Source organism: Rhynchophorus ferrugineus, unplaced genomic scaffold (assembly GCF_030347505.1).
Source record: "Rhynchophorus ferrugineus isolate W39M unplaced genomic scaffold, kcgeb_rfMv2 rfM6, whole genome shotgun sequence".
Lineage (NCBI taxonomy): Eukaryota > Metazoa > Arthropoda > Insecta > Coleoptera > Curculionidae > Rhynchophorus > Rhynchophorus ferrugineus.
Genome location: NW_027472585.1, coordinates 13413580 through 13432881, shown reverse-complemented (window position 1 = coordinate 13432881; position 19302 = coordinate 13413580). Strand labels below are relative to the sequence as shown.

The window sequence follows — 19302 nt, the reverse complement described above, 5'->3', positions numbered from 1 at the left end:
CCACATCCCTTACTTTGTTGATTGGTTCAAAGAAATTTTCTGCGGAAACCCATGAAACGCATTTGGTATTTAGGGTTTCTGTAAATGGAGGTAACACGAAATGAAACATTGGTGTTTATCATCGAAAATACCCTTCAATATCATCCCAGATAAACGTCTGAGGGTTGCCAGATATTCGTTATCATTTCGTAGTTGGCGCTGCTAGCATCCCGCCCGTGTTCAACATCTGGGATTATATTTCTGGGTATTTTGTAGACAGTTATTCCACGATGTAAAATTCGGCATGCCTCAAGGTCACTACAGGTAAATTATAGTGGCGCTGCTCCATCAGATGCCAATACTGGAATTGATATCACCTATTTGCAAGTGCTGATTTTAATACTAGTGCCTCATACAGGGAATATTCTTTATATTTTCAACCCAATTTCTTATAACAAGTAATTTATTTGTGATGCACAGAATGATATACAGCGATTGAATTAGAAAAGCCGGCATTGTGAAATGGAGATGCTTTAATACTTGTATTTTTAATGAATACATGATTAAATGCCATTACACTGCATCGCATTTGAACTTAAATGTACCCTTAAAACATTCAATATATACGTAGAGATCAATTGAAAAATACTAGTTGAACAACTTTTTGTTGCATATATTTGTTTAATTTTGCGTAATATATAAAAGTGAATGTTGATGAAAACTAAATAAATGTGTAGTAGTAGGAAATGCAGAACATTACTGTAGTTCAGGCAAATTAAAAATAACTTACGAGATAGAGTTGGAAATGTGAATTTGAATAATGATCAAAAATCAAACAGTCTATTTAAAAAGGTACAGGGCAATGAATTTGATATATTTGTGTGAATAATTATATGATAGAGATAACTTATGAGTAATATAAATAGATCTAATATAAATAAAGTAAGTTGGTAAGTATTTATTATGCATTATTTTATCACGCAACTTTATTCGATTTTGTCACAAAATAGCTTTCATGATGCATTATATAAATTAGTACAATAATCGGAAAAATCCAAGATAATACATCCTCTTAAGAAACAGATAACATACTCCGTGGGTAACATTCCACTCGAATATTTTTAAGTATTATATATGATAACATTTTCTGAATTACTAACACGACTATTTAAAAAATGTTGTCCGTCAACACTCAACATATTTGAAATTATATAGATCCACTTAGATTAATATGAATCAAATATTTTCAATGATACCATATTAATTACATCGATAACACAAACAACTTGAAATTCCAGAAATACCTCATTTGTTTTGTTTTCGTTCCCGTAATTTTTTTTCTAATTAACACCATTCGACGTGACATGGATGTTACCAATCTAAACTTGTTGCACGAACCTCATCGTTGCATCTGGTACGTGCCAACCTTCAGCTGTTTAAGACACCTGGCCAATCCCAGACGGAACAGCTGACAGAAAAAAAAATTGAACATCTGGATGATCGTACGTCACGGCCTGTGCGATTAGAACAATGACCCCATATAATGTAACAATATGGGTGTTTTGAAGCGTCCGATATCGGTTTGTTTATTTATAAAAAGGGTTCGGGTGTAGGGTATTTAGTTTGTTGAACTTGTTACGCGTGATTAATGGAGATATCGTTGGTTCGAACGAGCCATTACCGTTTAGGATTTAATGAGGTTAGGGCTTTTTTGTTTCATTCACTGTAATGGATATGGAAAATATAATGAGTATAAAAGTAGAACCTGTTACTATTGTGTTAATTATACAGCTAATAAGTGTAACAAAAATTTATACGGATAATAATGTTGTATAGGGTTCCACTTATATAAAATTGTTTATAGTAACATATATTTGTTTCACTTCTCATAACAATATAGCTTTTTGCTGTATTAGAAATATCACATTGTATATTGAAATATCATTTTCGTTATTTTATCTCTTGTTCTTGGTAATCATAACACTTGAAAATCTTATTTTTGCTCAAGAAATTGTGGTTTTGAGACGAAAAACCACAACGAGAAAACCTCTATATCTGAAATGTGAAATGTGTCCAACTGGAGACATAATTGGACAAATATTTCAAAGTCTAACACAAGAGAAGCTTTTGAAATCATTGCTGTTAAACAATCGACCATTTTCAAACATCTGAAAGTCATGGGAATAATTCAACCTCAAGAAATTTGGGTCTCACGTGAATTTTGAAGTTAAGACTCAATTCTAAAGCAATTTTCATATGTGAAGTGACATCATGGCAATGCTCAATCACTTGTCATATGACCAATTATAAATAATTTTTAATATAATGCGAATATCACCCTGTACTTTTAAATAAATTTAAAACTGGCCTAATACTTTTCAAGACTGGGAAAACTACCATACCATAAAACATTCACAAGGTATAAGGGAGGAAAAGTTGAAAAGTTGGACAATAGTATGAATGATGCATAGAGTCATGTTGATCTTGAAATAAACTTATTGAAACAATAGTCATGAGCCTCATGAATATAGTTCATTCAGAGGCAATTTTTGATGTGTAGCTTAGCTCTCCTTATTTCCAACGAGTTTAAACACACATCAAATCTTCTGCAAGATAAGATCCTCCTCTACATCGCTAATACAACAGTTTAAAATGCTTGTTTTGATTGGATTTTTTCACTCAATACCAAGTCTTCCTCTGACTTGTTGTCTTCAGATTATTATTTGTTCAACTCTCTACTGGTCTACTGTGGTCACTAATGAGAAACTTGGATACATCGAGCAAAATACTTGATATATGAGCTTATGAAAATAAAATTGTTGATACTTACAAATATAGGGTAGGACAAAGGTCCCGCTACCATTTTGATTGCGCATTTCTCTTCAAACAGAATAATACTCATCATACATAACTGTGTGGAAACAGTAGATTCATTGGTTGTTAAAATGATTGAAAGATCAAATTCATTAAGAGGTTGAACTGGGTTGTTGCACAATTGGTCAGCAGTACCATGCAAGCCGTTTATTGTCATTGACATCAAAAATTCATATATGGTAGAGAAAAATCACGAAATGTTAAAAGTTTCTAAAATATTCCATTGGATTTGGCAGCAAATGTATTCAAATCAATAATTAAAAGTATTGAATGTTGAAAATGCAAATTTCAATCTATTCTAATTTCAATCCAATCCATTAATCTAGGCGTCTGTACGAACTGAATTACTCAATAACACTAGAAGGATGCTGTTATTTTACGGAATGCAAAAGGTTAACAATCGTCGAATATAGCAGTTATTTTATTAATATTTCGTACATTTACCAATAATGTTAGGTATAGCTGATCAGAATACATGCTAGCACCTAATATAACATATATTTTGTGGTGTATTTTCCTTGTTTTAAAAACCATTAATGTCCTCTTTTATATTGAACACTTTTATAATAATATAAGTAACTACTTCATTTTTATATTACTAAGAACCGAATAGAGATTGTAAATCATGACCACTTTTGAAAATATGGATTATTTATTTACTAATTATATTTCGATGGTGAGAGTTAAAATGAAGATAATCTATTCAGAATGAAGTTCTAATCAATACTAAAGAATAGGATTGGATTTTTAGTGTAATAAATATTGTCTCCTTTTAAATAAAAAAATTGGGCTCAACCGGGATTTGAACCCGGGACCTCTCGCACCCAAAGCGAGAATCATACCCCTAGACCATTGAGCCGCCATGTTTATTTTGTGAAACGGATTGTTCCCTGATTTGGTATTTTGCAGTTTTGATGTGCAAGTGGTCATCTGATTTCAGTACATAAAAATTAAATATCCTAAACATATGGCTCGTTGGTCTAGGGGTATGATTTCCGCTTAGGGTGCGGGAGGTCCCGGGTTCAAATCCCGGACGAGCCCTTGAATGTTTTTTTGTCTATTGGATGTTATCTTTTATGGATTTTAGGCAATAATTTGAAGTCCCAGCGGTTTAGTTTATGAAATCCTTTACATATGAAAATTAAATATAATTTAATATATTTAAATTTCCGATTAATAACTTTTCAACTACTAGTCTCAGATACCTATCTATCTAATAACAGACTTCTTGAGGAAACCGTTTGTTGATTAATAAATAGTAGAACATTAATAGTAAAAATACAACAATAATACATTCCAATGTTATTTTTAAAAGATATTTTCACATTATGAAGAAGCTTTGAATATTTTTTTAGAATTTTCTTCATTCATGTGTTTTGTAATGTGTTGAAGTAATAAATTCAATAATCTGAACTGGAACATTTTGGAACAACAGGGAGCAAATTGAAATGGATTGAGAACAAGGAATTGAGGAGTATAGACTACTCAAAAATGTCAATCTGCAGTAGTCCTGAAAAATTCTGTACTAAAAAACGGTGTTTAGCAAAGGAAGATGTAATAGCTGTCCTATTTTACAATTCCGCTACAGCAACTGGATGAACACCAAAAGAATCGAGGATAGGAAATATGAAAAGTATTGATATAATTATTTTGAAGAACTTAAATGTGCTAATAACGAATTTATGCGTTTTGATTTTGATGCATTTCTCATTGATCAGTCAGCTTTAATCCATTGCCAACACCGTACATCGATTAAAATCATTAGAAATTGCACCAAAATAAGAGCACTGACCTACACGACAGGATACGCTATGGCACCTCCAAGCTGACCTCACCCTTTGGTGGAACCAACTAGGTATCATGTACCATGAGATGTTAAAACTTGGCGGAAATGATGACAGCAATAAGTCAACAGTTAAAAGTTATGTTTAAACGCTAAAACCTGATATCCAGCACTATTCCCCGTAATCTACAGATATTGCTCCTTCAGCTTATCATTTACTCTGGTCGATGGTATATGGTTCAGTTTTGTTCTTTTGAGGATATCAGAAGCTGGGTTGATTATTGGAAGTCCTAAAAAGAGACGCATTTTATTGACACGGAATTCGCATATCCGCATATCCATCCGAAAGTTGATCAAAATTGCAGATAGCGGTTAATAGTGTAGCGAATTGAGGCATGTCGAATTTTACATCGTGGAATAACGGTCTACAAAATACCCAGAAATATAATCCCAGATGTTGAACACGGGCGGGGTGCCAATTGGAACCCGACACCGAATAGCTGGCGGCAACCCCGAGACGTTTATCTGGGATATTATTGAAGGGTATTTCGGTCATTCAGTGCTCAACCCTCGTTTGGTTAAGACGTGCCACCATCGACTGCCCAAGCCTCGTCTTCAGGTAACTCCACTGCCATCCATTTTATTATTTGTATTTTCACATTTTTTATATTGCCAATAAATAACGGTCACATTATGTAAACACCACTGTTTCATTTCGATTTACCTCCATTCACCGAGCCACATCATTTTAACCCTAAAGTGGTGACCCCGACGTGATCTTTCGCAAAATTGGGTTTGGACTCGTGAATGGAGGGTACGTAGAAAATGGTGTATTTTACGTGACCGTTATATTTTCTTTTGTTTCAAAATTTTAAATATTTTTTTAATTCGATTCCTTTTCAATTGTACCTTCAAGATTCATTTTCATTTTATTCCGATTAATTTCATTATTTCCAATTCATTTTTTAAAATTTTTTTTTTGTCAAAATTTTTATTTCACAATCTTTTGGAATATTTTTACGTCACTGCTTAATCATCAGCGTCTCGGCTAAACATTTCTTTCGGCGCTATGTTTAAATCATAATGTCTTCCTTCGCTCGCCGTCTCCGTCATAATGGCAGATATTTTGATTTAAAAGGCTTTGGGCAGCTTCGGTCGGATACCGTCGTTATTTGTTTTTTCTGAATTAACCTAACGTATGTGACTACGGATTAGTCACAGAGCAGCTCCAGAAGCTAGGTACCGATTGCAGTCACCGTAGACTCGTTATGTCTTCGCCGAAGTACCAGAATTGCTAACGTCTCGTCGTCGAAGAAAATAAGCTACCACGTCGTCGAACAGTCGATCCTCCCACAGCGTCGATTACGGGAGCCCTGTCTGAAGAATAGCTTGTTTTCAACGTCGTCGATGGACCACATTCAAGTGCCAAAGCGACGATGATGTAACGGTATCTGTAGGACCGGAAGATATCAACAGCCGTACCAGATCACAACCGTTTCGAACTATCATATTTTTTCAAAGCCCAGTTTACACAGCACATTTTGTTTGGTATATGTTTTTTTTTGTATTTGATATTTTTTGCAAACATTTTTGTATTTTTGTTGAAGTAATTTTATGTAAAATTCTGGCAGGGGAGTATTGTAGCGAATTGAGGCATGTCGAATTTTACATCGTGGAATAACGGTCTACAAAATACCCAGAAATATAATCCCAGATGTTGAACACGGGCGGGGTGCCAATTGGAACCCGACACCGAATAGCTGGCGGCAACCCCGAGACGTTTATCTGGGATATTATTGAAGGGTATTTCGGTCATTCAGTGCTCAACCCTCGTTTGGTTAAGACGTGCCACCATCGACTGCCCAAGCCTCGTCTTCAGGTAACTCCACTGCCATCCATTTTATTATTTGTATTTTCACATTTTTTATATTGCCAATAAATAACGGTCACATTATGTAAACACCACTGTTTCATTTCGATTTACCTCCATTCACCGAGCCACATCATTTTAACCCTAAAATAGTATAAACTAAGTAAACATGTTACTGGTTCTGTGCTACTAAGTTTTAAAACTTGAAAAATAACTACTAACATAAAAGAGTTCCAAAGCTATTAATCAAACATATATTAAATCAAAAATGATCTGTTTTAATATTAATATTACGTAGCTTTAAACCAAGGTTTGAAACTCATAATGTTAAATGAATGGGAATATTTTTTAGTTCAAGTTCACGGAAAATGTTATTTTTATGCAAGTTAATTATTATAAAGACCAGAGTTTTCAGCTGCCCAAGACATATGTTTCATAATTAGTAGTTGTGTACTTTTTCTCATGCTCTAGTTTAACTGTTGGTTGAAGTAAAATAATAATATTGTGCACTATACTCTGTCATGCACGATAGAATATGTCATGTGCAATGAGTGGGTTTCTATATTATAGCATTCAATATCTACCCCTTTACGGTTTATTAAAACATTGGTTATCATCACAATTAATAACTACTAAGTACGAAAAACTAAGTACCATGAATGCCCAGGATTCTTGATCGAAGTCAACATTTGCTAAGGGCTATTTTTTCCTACTTGACAGGTTAGACAATGTACAGTTAGGACAGTTTTTTGTCTCTCCCATATATAATACTTTTATGGAATAAAAGTCTTAAATTTCTTTCATAAAAAAATATCGATATGTGAAAAAATTGACTAAACAGGTTTAAGCATCAGAAGATTGACGGAAATATTTAGTATAGATCAAACAATGGTTTTCAGATGCTTGAAGTCCACTAAAATGCTCCAAAAGTACGAAAGTTGGTTCCAAACAAATTTAGAAGTTTATTATTTATCTGAAAAAACTGTTTAAGCATTTTCAATTGATTTTCATGTATTTTCGTTTCGTTTCGTTTTCGTTCATTCGTCAGGTTTTTTTCCATAGAATGAGCAAAATGAAACCTTCAAAAACCAAGTCTGCTTCATAGTGAGTGTTTTTATGCCTCCCTACTTGTAGATCATCATGTGCACATCAAAGAAACCTATACAAACCTGTAATTGAACAAGTAGTTTTATCGCCATCTTTAGTGGTTTATAGATAAAATAATATTTTTCAAGTTTATTCTCTTTTATTTTATTGTAATAGCTCATTTAACATAGTTACACATTTTGTCAAGAAACTCTGACAAAAAGTAAGTCATTTTCGGATTCAGCATGATTACGTCATAAAACCTAAACACCTCATCGAGCTTAGAAAATTGTTGCGAGCATACATAAACCCATTAGTTAATAAAAAAAACAACTATCTAAATAGTGGGAAAATAAAACAAAATATAAATTCCAATTCCAATGGATAAGATATATTCATTGAAAAAAGCAACGATAACTTCCCCATCTTAACTACCATAAAATAACTTAATTTTTTTGAAAATATATAAAGTTTTCAGCCATTTGCATTATACAAGCCCATTTACATACTATAACATATTTTTACGATAATTTTAGTAATTTTAGGGTAAAATTTTATTGCAGAGAATCTGTGTCTCTCGTTCCTATTTCAAATGAAATGCAAAACATGATATTTAGTATCTAGTCACATAATATGACGACCTACATCAAAGTATTTCATTTGTTTAAGTGTATGATGATTTATTCAGCTAAATAAGTTATTGATTTTATAAAATATACTGTAAAAGATATATAAAGTAAATATATAAGGCGATTTAGACCTCTAGACTTATATTACCTAAAGTTTATTAGTATTATAATCATGTTAAAGTTTTATATATAAAAATATTGATTTGGATCGGGCTTTGGATTAGATAAACAATTTCATTTCAAGAATAAGAAGTGAAGTTATATCTACTGAAGCTCTCGATGGTAGATTAAATTGGATAAAAATCAGAGCAGATCAGACTGAAAATGAAATAATTTTACTGCCACCAAATTGTACTTGCTAGTGTGAAGATACTCCAAAGTTGACCAAAAATTAAAGGGAACCGCGCATGTCATGTTTGTGTATTGGTACAAATACAAGAGAACACCAGCAATACATTTATTTTATATATTATTATTGCACTAAACATATATAATATGAGACGTAATTATAAAAAATCGGTATAATTAATATGTAACAGTATTACCTGTGAAATGTTATTACCAGTATTTACCTTTTGTTTTCAGCCCATTAATAACTTTTCATTTATTAATTCAAGAATAAAACCCATCATAGAGAGAAAAAACCTAATATCCACACACCAGTTTGGTTTATTAACAGGCACTCGAACGAAGCCTACGAAAATAAAAAGTATGCTTGGTTAAATGCTTAGATGTAGCACAAGCCTTCGATAAGGTTTGGCATAAAGGCCTTGTCCATAGACTACAGAAAATGCTACCGAAACAATAAACTGAACTACTAAAATCATACATCACAACCAGCATGTTTAGAGTCAAACAAGAAGCAGCTTACTCTACCATAAAAGAAGCTAAAACAAGTGTGCTGGGACCAATGCTTTATTTACTCTACACTTGTGATATACCACAAATAGACAATATCACGATGACTACATTTGCTGATGACACTGCGATTATAGCTGTCGGAGATAATAATGAAGAAGCCTCACGAAAATTACAACAGGCAAGTGACGATATAAATAATTGGACACAAGCTTAGAAAATAAGAGTTAATGAATGTAAATCTCTAAATGTGCAGTTCACTTATAAACAGACCGTATAAACACAACCATATAGCAACAACGCTAAATATCTCGGAATGAATCTTGATGCAAAACTTCGCTGGAAGGAACATATAAAGAAGAAAAGTAAATAACTGGAATTGAAATATAGGAAAATGTACTGGCTAATTGCAAGAAAATCACAATTATCAGAACATTATGTAACTTATATGGACATACCGAGTTCAATTATGGGGATGTTCTGAAAATAGTAACATAAATAAAATACAAATTTTTCAGAACAAAGTCCTGAGAGGTATTGTGGCCGTACCCAAATACTACAGGACTGATTACCTACATCGAGACCTTCAGATAGGGACAGTCAGTCACGAAATCAAGAGAATTGCAAGGAGGCACGAGGAAAGACTCCATTCTCATGAAAATATTGAAATATTGCAGCTTTTGGATACCACCAGAACAGGACACAGACTCAAAAGAATCAAACAATCTGATCTTGTGTAGTGTTGTGTAGTGAGGTGCATATAATATATACCTAGATTTAAGTTATAATAAAACAAATTGTAGGTTAGACGAAAACAACTAGTAACAATGTAATAATTAAATAATAAAAAAATATAATTAAAAAAATTATTAATTCTTACTTTTAGCTAATTATTTTTTTAAATCTAGTAATTTTCATAATGCTTGCTCCAAATGTCGTGGTAAAATTGCATAAAAAATTAAATACCAAATACAAATCAATAAAAGAACGATTACCAAGACCCAGTTATGGCATTATAGTGCGCCGATAATTATTTTATGAAAGCACTTAGGTAAATATGTAGGAGGAGAACATTGCACATTGAACATCGAAAAATATACACATCAAGAATTTCACCAGCCGTTAATAGAGAAATAAAATAGCAAATTGCACATACATGATATGTTGAAATGACAAAAATACCTTCATTATTAATTTCTTTTTTGGTATTTCCTTTTATACTCGGCATTTTTATTAAAGTAAAACAAAAGTAAATGTGGATAAAATTTCTTCAACATACTGATTCTGTTGGTTAATTATGTCTGGAACATAGTTTCTCAAAAGTTTTTTGGAAATATTGGAATTCGTTTTCCTTTCTATTAAATTTTTTAGTACATTTTTTGTATTAAAATTGATAATTCTATTAAAATATGCTATCGCCTTAAACAAAAGTAATACAAATTATTTGATCTTGAATCATAGAAGCTTAGAAAGAATAATATTTGAGAGTTTGCAAGAAAAACTAGCCAACACAACATTTTCAATACAACAAATTACATTTTTTCTCAAATTATAAAAGTTCACTTCACTTAATTTAAATAATAACACGTTATACAAACAACAGATCAGGTTCTAAATCAAATAAATGTACTGGTTAGTTGGAAGATACTTTAGGGTAAATTAGATGGCTCGGTGAATGGAGGTAAAACGAAAAAAAAAGTGGTGTTTACATTATGTGACCGTTATTTATTGAAGTAATATAAAAATGTGGAAAATACAAAATAAATAAAACGGATGGCAGCGGTGTTACCTGGAGACGAGACTTGGGCAGTGGTGGCACGTCTAAACCAAACGATGGTCGAGTACTGAATGAATGAAAATATCCTTCAATCACATCCCAGATAAACGTCTTGGGGTTGCCAGTTATTCGTTATCGTGTTCTAATTGGCGCCGCCCGTGTTTAACATCTGGAATTATATTTCTGGGTATTTTGTAGACAGTTATTCCACGATGTAAAATTCGACATGCCTCAAGGTCGCTACAATACTTCCAAATCTAATCACCAGATTGATTCAAATATGGGATTGCGCTACTTATTACCAATACTTATTGCTACACAATGACTGCACAATACAATGATTATCCAATTAACCTTAATATACGAAATAAAGTTTATAATCCTTTACTTTAATTTTAGCATAGATATTCTAAAACTCCATAATAACTTCTTTATAAATAGATTTGTGTAAGTACAACAAAACAATAGCAATAAATATACTATTATAAATTCAGTTAAAAAAAAACAAAAATGTTGGGCTCAACCGGGATTTGAACCCGGGACCTCTCGCACCCAAAGCGAGAATCATACCCCTAGACCATTGAGCCGCCATATTAGATTGTTCCAATATAAGTAGACGTAATTCATATATACGATGAAATTTGTCTGAAACTTTCACTAATATATAATATTCAAATAATCGGGGGTCAACACATGCTACGTTATCTAGTATTTCCATTGGATTGAATGAAAGTTTCATTGCAATAAGGATTAGGGAATTTAACCGCGCTTGTTTTCTGGTTATCTTTAAAATTAATTTGTCTTTATGACGTATTTATTTTATTTTTTAATTAATGTTCTATCCTTCAAGAGGATACAATATGCTAGTTAATACCAAAGTTGAGTAAAACATGGTTCTTTGAATGCTGACTGGGTACATAATTCTGATGGAGGTAACAAAAACTAAAGAAAAGTGAAAGTTGAGATTACAGTGATGAATAATTATGCATCTTAAATCTTTATAGTATATAAAATATATTGATTCTACTAATGTCAAAAAATCTTGCATCATTTGTTTGTACACCATAACCGTATATTGAATCGTTGACAGACCGTAGATCTTCTTGGTGTCTCGACACAACATTCTGAATTTAGATGGTATTATTTCGAATTGAAGAAATTTCTTTTACAAGAAATATTCTATGTACGTTTTAATTGTTTTCTACACGAGATGATTTTGCCTTTTTTTTTAAATATATATTACAAATGGAATCCTTATGACAGAGTTGTAAATGTTCGTAACCAAATGGCATAACCAACTCAACAAAACCACGAAAAATAAAGAGCACTCCTGTAAATTTACACAGAGTGCAATAACGTTTAGTAGCTCAACTTAAATAATATCATTAATTAAAAGTATTACATTTCTTTTCTGATTCTTTCTGATAACTTGACATTAAATCAATTACCCTGAAAAATAGTTTTTATTGTAGTTCACGAACTATATAACAACCTAATTAAAAAAATAGCCTAATTTATAAAAACGGCCCTTTTTCTATTTTCAAAGTACGTAAATTGAGAACAGTTTATTCGGAAAGACATTAATAAACATGTTAAGTCCTTGAATCAATTTTAAGACCTAAAAAAGTGAGTTTTATACGAAAAAAAATTCTCAGGTTATCAAAGAGAATAGAAAGTGTTTCACATGACGGGACCTTTTCAAACTTTCAAACTTATTTCTATATCAGTTCCACAAGGTAATATTTTGGGATCACTTCTATATCTGCTCTGCGGTGCTGATACCCAACAACAAGAAAAACAGCATTTAGAACATTCCCACAGTAATTTTGACCAAAGAAATGTCTCTACCTACGGCTCTGAAAAGTTACCGTTCGTCTTGCTTGTTTATTAGTACAAATACAAAGTAACAGTAGTAATCAAATAATTTGATTAAGCTAAACTAAGATTGTGCAAAGCATACCTAATATAAGATGAATTAAAAATCCATTTCAACTATTATTGTTATAACATCTTATTAAAATTAAAGTCAGCCTTTTTAAGGACTCTTTCTTAGTTTGAGTTTCTGGTTCAATCAATATTTATTTCCTTTTTATTTGAAAACTGAATTTTTATTACTTCTTCGTGCAATAGTACGTTATAACAAACAGTTTAATGAACCCAAACAGTAATATTGTTTGTTAGATTGTTTGGTAAACAACAACAAAAAGTTAAACTCCATGCCGGGAATCGAACCCCCGACCTGCGTTTGAGAGCTAAATGCTTAACCGTTACACCACAGATGGTGTCTACGATATCTACGAGGTCTTGTATGCTACAGTTAGTACTTAAAGATCAAATCGAATGGCTTTTGCGATGAACGACTTTCGATTTTCCGTCACATCTGCTCAGCAATCACGTTACACGCCAATATCTCATATCTTATATTATACTCTAACAAGAAGTTATTACGAAAATAATGCGACTAGTTCTTCTTGGTTCGGAGATATTTGATTTGTGCTGATATTATATCTCTGTAATAAACTATGATGTAAGTGACATATACACAAAATTAAATCACGAACAAAACAAATCTAATTTGCTGCTCGGTTGGTTCGTTCAAGGAAAGTTATGATCTAATGGGAGTAAAGTTTTCACATACTATAACAAAAAGAATTTTCCTCCTCAGGTCATGACTTGGTTCCAATGGGACACTTCGGAAGTGCAATCTTTCGAACAAAAAAAGAATTTTGAAAATCGGTCCATAATTGACGAAGAAATCGGGGAACATATATTAATATATATATATATATATATATATATATATATATATATATATATATATATATATATATATATATATATATATATATATAGCCGAACATAGAACTTTCTCCTTTTTCGAAATCGGTTCAATACGGTAAGAACCCTGAACTGGACCATTTTACTTACATTCTAACAAGAAGTTTATTTGAATATTTTTTTTTATTACGAAAATAATGCGACTTGTTCTTCTTGGTTTGGAGATATTTGATTTGTACTGATATTATGTCTGTGTAATAAACTATAATGAAAGTGACATATACACAAAATTAAATCACGAACAAAACAAATTTAATTTGCTGCTCGGTTGGTTCGTTCTTTTTGTTATAATATGTGAAAACTTTATACGTGCCTTTGAAATTTGAGGTTTTCCCTTATTTTTACTGCTCCCCCCATTAGATCATAACTTGGTTCTAATGGAAGATGGACCTCGAAAGTGCACTCTTTCGAATAAAAAAAGAATTTTGAAAATCGGCCCATAATTGACGGAGAAATCGGCGATATATCATCACTACATAGTATAAAACAAAGTCGCCTTTTCTGTCCCTATATCCCTATGTGCGCTTAAATCTTTAAAACTACGCAACGGATTTTGATGCGGTTTTTTTCAATAGATAGAGCGATTCAAGAGGAAGGTTTATATGTATAATACATGCATAATATACTAAGGCAACATTGCTAATTTTAGAGGTTTCTAACGTGATGTCGTAAATTAACCTATTTTTAGGCTTATTTAGCAATTAGCAAAAACGCTGCCTAACCCTACGAGTTAGATCAAATTAATGTACTACAGTATTGTACACCATAAAAAGGTCTACAAAAAAGTCCGCGATGGTATATGTTTATCTTTTAGGGATAACCCACATTAACCATTTTTATTGTTTACTTTTTACGTGAGAAAATGGCTTATTTACGAAGCTATTTTAAGCAATACGGCATTAATCCTTATCGAATTAAGTACCTTAAATACAGTGTGCAATTAATATAGATCAATATGGTTCCTTACAGCATGTAAATTAAACAAATATTTTCGGAGATTATTTTAATTTTATTAAATAATTTTAATAATATTAATTATTAAATAATATTTAATTTTTAAACGCAAATTTAAAATTTGCGTTTAAAAATGTGTAATGTAATAAAAATTGTATGAATTTAGATATTCCAAAGATAGCAGAAAATCTTCATAGTAAGTATAGGGGAAGAGGAATTGGTTTACTCCAAATTTAGGCATAGGCCTAAATATATAGGCATATATATTTTATGCCCGTGCAAAGTCGGAGCGGGCCGCTATGTTTTTATATACAACGTTCATATTTTTTCTGTAGTGTATTTAATTTAGTATCAGCATCATCATATATATATATATATATATATATATATATATATATATATATATATACATTGCAGAATACAATATGCACAATACAAAATATTGCGAAAACATTAATAAATTGTTGTCTAATTTCGACCACAAGGTTTAACATAATTCATAATTACATTAAATTACAAGATTGTCATGCAAATAACCAAATTAATTAGAAAAACTAGTTTATTAAACAGTTCTACTGTGGATTACCCATAACGGCCTCATTGTCTGACATGTTTTTTACGACAGTCGTTCGGTATTGTGAGTGTACAAAGCAAATATATATTCCGGTAGTTATTAGGGTTGTTACATATTTACCCCCTTCCCCCTTCCTCCTAAATAGCAAAATTAGTCTGACGTCCTGTTGAAGCACGATATGATGATTTATTACCTACCTATATTTAAACAAATGACAGGTGTAAATAGAATTTACTGCCGCAAGATGGCGACCTTATTAATCTGTTACAATAAAGGGGACTGGTTATGTCATTAACAGCTGATTTGTCGTCCAACAGTTTCGAAACTTTGCGCAAATAACTTGAACGTGTTTGCTCATGGCTGGTTTACTTTTAATTATTGTAAATTATATGCTGTTATTGGTAATTCATCTTTATTGTCATAATTATTATCACGCTTACTTTTTTTTACTATTTCACTGGTCAAATAAGCTATAATCCTAAGTATATTGAACATACGAACTCATTATCTCAATAAAGGAAATGGTTCCTGTCTTTCAAACGATCGAAGCTTATATGTTTCATTCTGCTACCAAACTGATGGGTTAATGAGGCTATTTTCCACAACTTGTACACCTAAAGCATGTCGTGGGAAAAACAGACTGAATAATGTAAGTGCTTTTACAGTCTAATGATATAAGTTGTTTATTTCGTTGAAAGCATACTATCGATTGTTAAAAGTTTTGGTGATGTTTGCCGAATGGAAGGACATATGTGTCAATTAACCTTTCGATAGCATGTCCAAGAAATATGATAAAGATTCTTTGCAAAACAGGAGACTAAAGTAGTCCAAAGCCAGAGCGGCTGCTGCTGATCACGCTATTTGCTGAAGAATATTCCTCTGGTATCAATAGTCGTATATTGGTTGAGAACAATTATGATATTCCCATATATTAGCAATTATCATTTATAATTATAATCACATGTGAATGAAGACCTAGAACCAAACGGTGTTTTGCTGATGCCGCTTCCGATTCGGGATAGAGGGGCAGAGTAGACGGACTAATATTTTATACAAACTCGCTTTCTGGAGGATTGGAAGTTTTCTTTTTCTGCGGAGGAGTGAAAATTGTAGGCTGTAAACGCCATTGCCTTTGAAAATGGGGTGCTGGATTTGAGCTAACCATTAGAACCTACGGTCGCACTGGAGACCGAGGTATGATACTTTCTGGAGCCAAGGGATAAGAACAATTTCGATTTGGAAGCGATATGTATGGAACTCCTTCTTACGGTGAAACAGAATAGCATGAGTATTGCTGAGGTTAATCTGCAGCCGCCAGAATGTGTACTACGCAATTGCCTGATTAAGTTGGACTTGAAGTCTGTCACGGATGGCGTGAGGACTGCAACCAGTGGTGAAGAAAGCTGTGTCATGTGCATAAAATGTAGTGTGTGTATGTTTGAGGACTGGGAAATCAGCCATGTAAAGGTTGAATAGGGCGGGAGCTAGATAATAGAGACTGCATCGGGGATCTTTGCGACGTGAGCAGCTTGATGGACGCTTGTTTGTTTGGTACGGAAACCGATGATTATTCATTCAGGACTATGTGGTGAGCGTCAGTGAAACTATTTAAAGCGTGTATCATCGCCTTCTCTACAAGTTTGGAGTGTGAGCTAATCAGGCTGATGTGCCTATAGTCAAATGGATTTGACTTGGCTTTCTTCTTGGGGATAATAGCGACAAGCGCGTGTTCTCAATTTTTTGGGAAATGCTTTAACTTCATGGTGGGGTTAATAATATTGGCAAGATCTACGGTTGATTACTGGTGAGGTTTTCTAGGTAGTTTACTGTAATATCATGTGGGACTGGAGTCTTTTTCGAAGGCAGACATTTAATTGAGAGCCGGAGGTTTCTAGGAGAGACCATTATATTTAGAAGATGGTCTTACGGGAAATGTTTCGTCTTTGTTATTGTTGTATGGGGAGTATGTACTAATGCAGACTCTCAAAAAAAATTAATCTCAAACTATCTTAGAAGCAACAAAGATAAACATAGAATAAGAAGAAAATATAGAACTGAGTTTGAAGCACCCTCAGCAAGAAAAATATAATGACAGAAACTAAGTTGGCTAGCAAATATATTGTTACATTAAAATTGCAAATGATGATGAATATGTAAGTATATTAATGTGACCAAAATGAAATATTAAATCCAATAACTATAGTGAGTTAGTTTAAGGAAGTGACACGCGATGCAGACAAAGGGGCCTGGAAGAAAATGTGTTAATACTTAAAATAACCACTGGGTAGAAGCTGATGCACATTTAATCTAAAAAAAATTAGAGAATGCCTTATTACATATCATATAAATGATTTCTCAATCATGTTAGAATGTGTGAACATTTCATTATTAATCTCTATTTATCAATTAATTTGTTCTCCAATATGCGAATTGTTAGATGAAGAGATTTAAGCAAAAACAGTAGAATAGACGGTAGGTATCATATATATTATTGAAACCTATGTATTTACTGCTAATGATGAATTTTGAAAACATAATTAAAACAATGGGCTCAACCGGGATTTGAACCCGGGACCTCTCGCACCCAAAGCGAGAATCATACCCCTAGACCATTGAGCCGCTATGTTCACTATTTTATCGCACGAAATATCTAAATTTAAATATCGAGATTACATTAAAGTATCCACTTTCACTTTATTTTGTATTAATCGACACAAGTTTGATAAAGATCGTCATATTATAACAGTAACTGTATTTTTATAATTAGTTAATTCGTTCCAGATATTTTTAAGCTATATTGACCAACATGTGATATTAATAAGTAAATAATTCTTCCGTTCAACAAAAGAATATGCAACCTGTTAAACTTTTATGTTTAATAATATAATTCATTATATTTGGAAAAATTGGATTTTTTAATAACCCTGTAAGGTGGCAACACTTTTCAAGGGAGAAATACATTCAGCAAGATTTATTGTACGAATTTCTCTAGACAAATCAATTTCAAAACTGATTTGTGCGTCCTATATATGGATTAATCTATATATATCAAAAAGATCACCGAAATGTATGTATGCTCATGACTTTTCAACCACTGTACCAAATTGTGTATCTTTTTTGTCGTGTTCTTTATTGTCAGGGCAAGGTTTGCGGAATTGTTTAAATTTAGAGAACAATTGACAAAACATTAACACATTGATGTTTGTTTTACATTGATCTGACTTAAAATACTGATGAATATATACAACTAAATTAATGCATTCAGTCAAAAGTAAAAAGAAAACGATATTTACAAGTATCACACTAAAAGATCTAGAGAAGTTAGTAGAAAATGTACCCTATATAGTCATCATGAAGTACGTAGAAAAGTTTTTGACTATTACCCTACCCCGATCCTTTGAATTATCCTTACCCATCAGAATTTGTTTTCGTAACATTTTCTATGTACGATTCGTAAATAAAATATAATCTCTCAAATGATGTTTCTCGGATAAATGGAGTAAATACTTTAAATTCCGTGCTTCGAATCCAGAACCAATACCTTCAGCGATATTACATGCAATTAGTATATTCAAATTCTAAATACGTCTTTATTATTCTTTTATATTTATTCCTATTTCTTAGATATTTAATAGATCAATATATCTATATCTATATATATCTATCTATATATATATATATATATATATATATATATATATATATATATATATATATTGATATATATATATATATATATATATATATATATATATATATTGATATATATATATATATATATATATATATATATATATTGATATATATATATATATATATATATATATATATATATATATATATATATATTGATATATATATATATATATATATATATATATATATATATATATATATATTGATATATATATATATATATATATATATATATATATATATATATATATATATATTGATATATATATATATATATAATATATATATATATATATATATATATATATATATATATATATATGTATATGTCTATATATGTCTATATAAATACACATTTTTTATACTTTCAATGTTATACGCTTT

At 31.7% G+C, this 19302-nt stretch overlaps 4 non-coding genes across 4 annotated transcripts; 1 reads left to right on the top strand and 3 right to left on the bottom strand.

Annotated features, from left to right (window-relative positions):
* Positions 1–3640: 3640 nt before the first annotated feature.
* TRNAP-UGG (transfer RNA proline (anticodon UGG)) lies at positions 3641–3712 on the bottom strand. The gene has a single exon. It is a non-coding gene; the product is annotated as a tRNA-Pro (tRNA).
* Positions 3713–3822: 110 nt separating this feature from the next.
* TRNAP-AGG (transfer RNA proline (anticodon AGG)) lies at positions 3823–3894 on the top strand. Its single transcript has one exon. It is a non-coding gene; the product is annotated as a tRNA-Pro (tRNA).
* Positions 3895–11371: 7477 nt separating this feature from the next.
* Positions 11372–11443, bottom strand: TRNAP-UGG (transfer RNA proline (anticodon UGG)). Its single transcript has one exon. It is a non-coding gene; the product is annotated as a tRNA-Pro (tRNA).
* Positions 11444–17769: 6326 nt separating this feature from the next.
* TRNAP-UGG (transfer RNA proline (anticodon UGG)) lies at positions 17770–17841 on the bottom strand. Its single transcript has one exon. It is a non-coding gene; the product is annotated as a tRNA-Pro (tRNA).
* Between the last annotated feature and the right edge of the window lie 1461 nt (positions 17842–19302).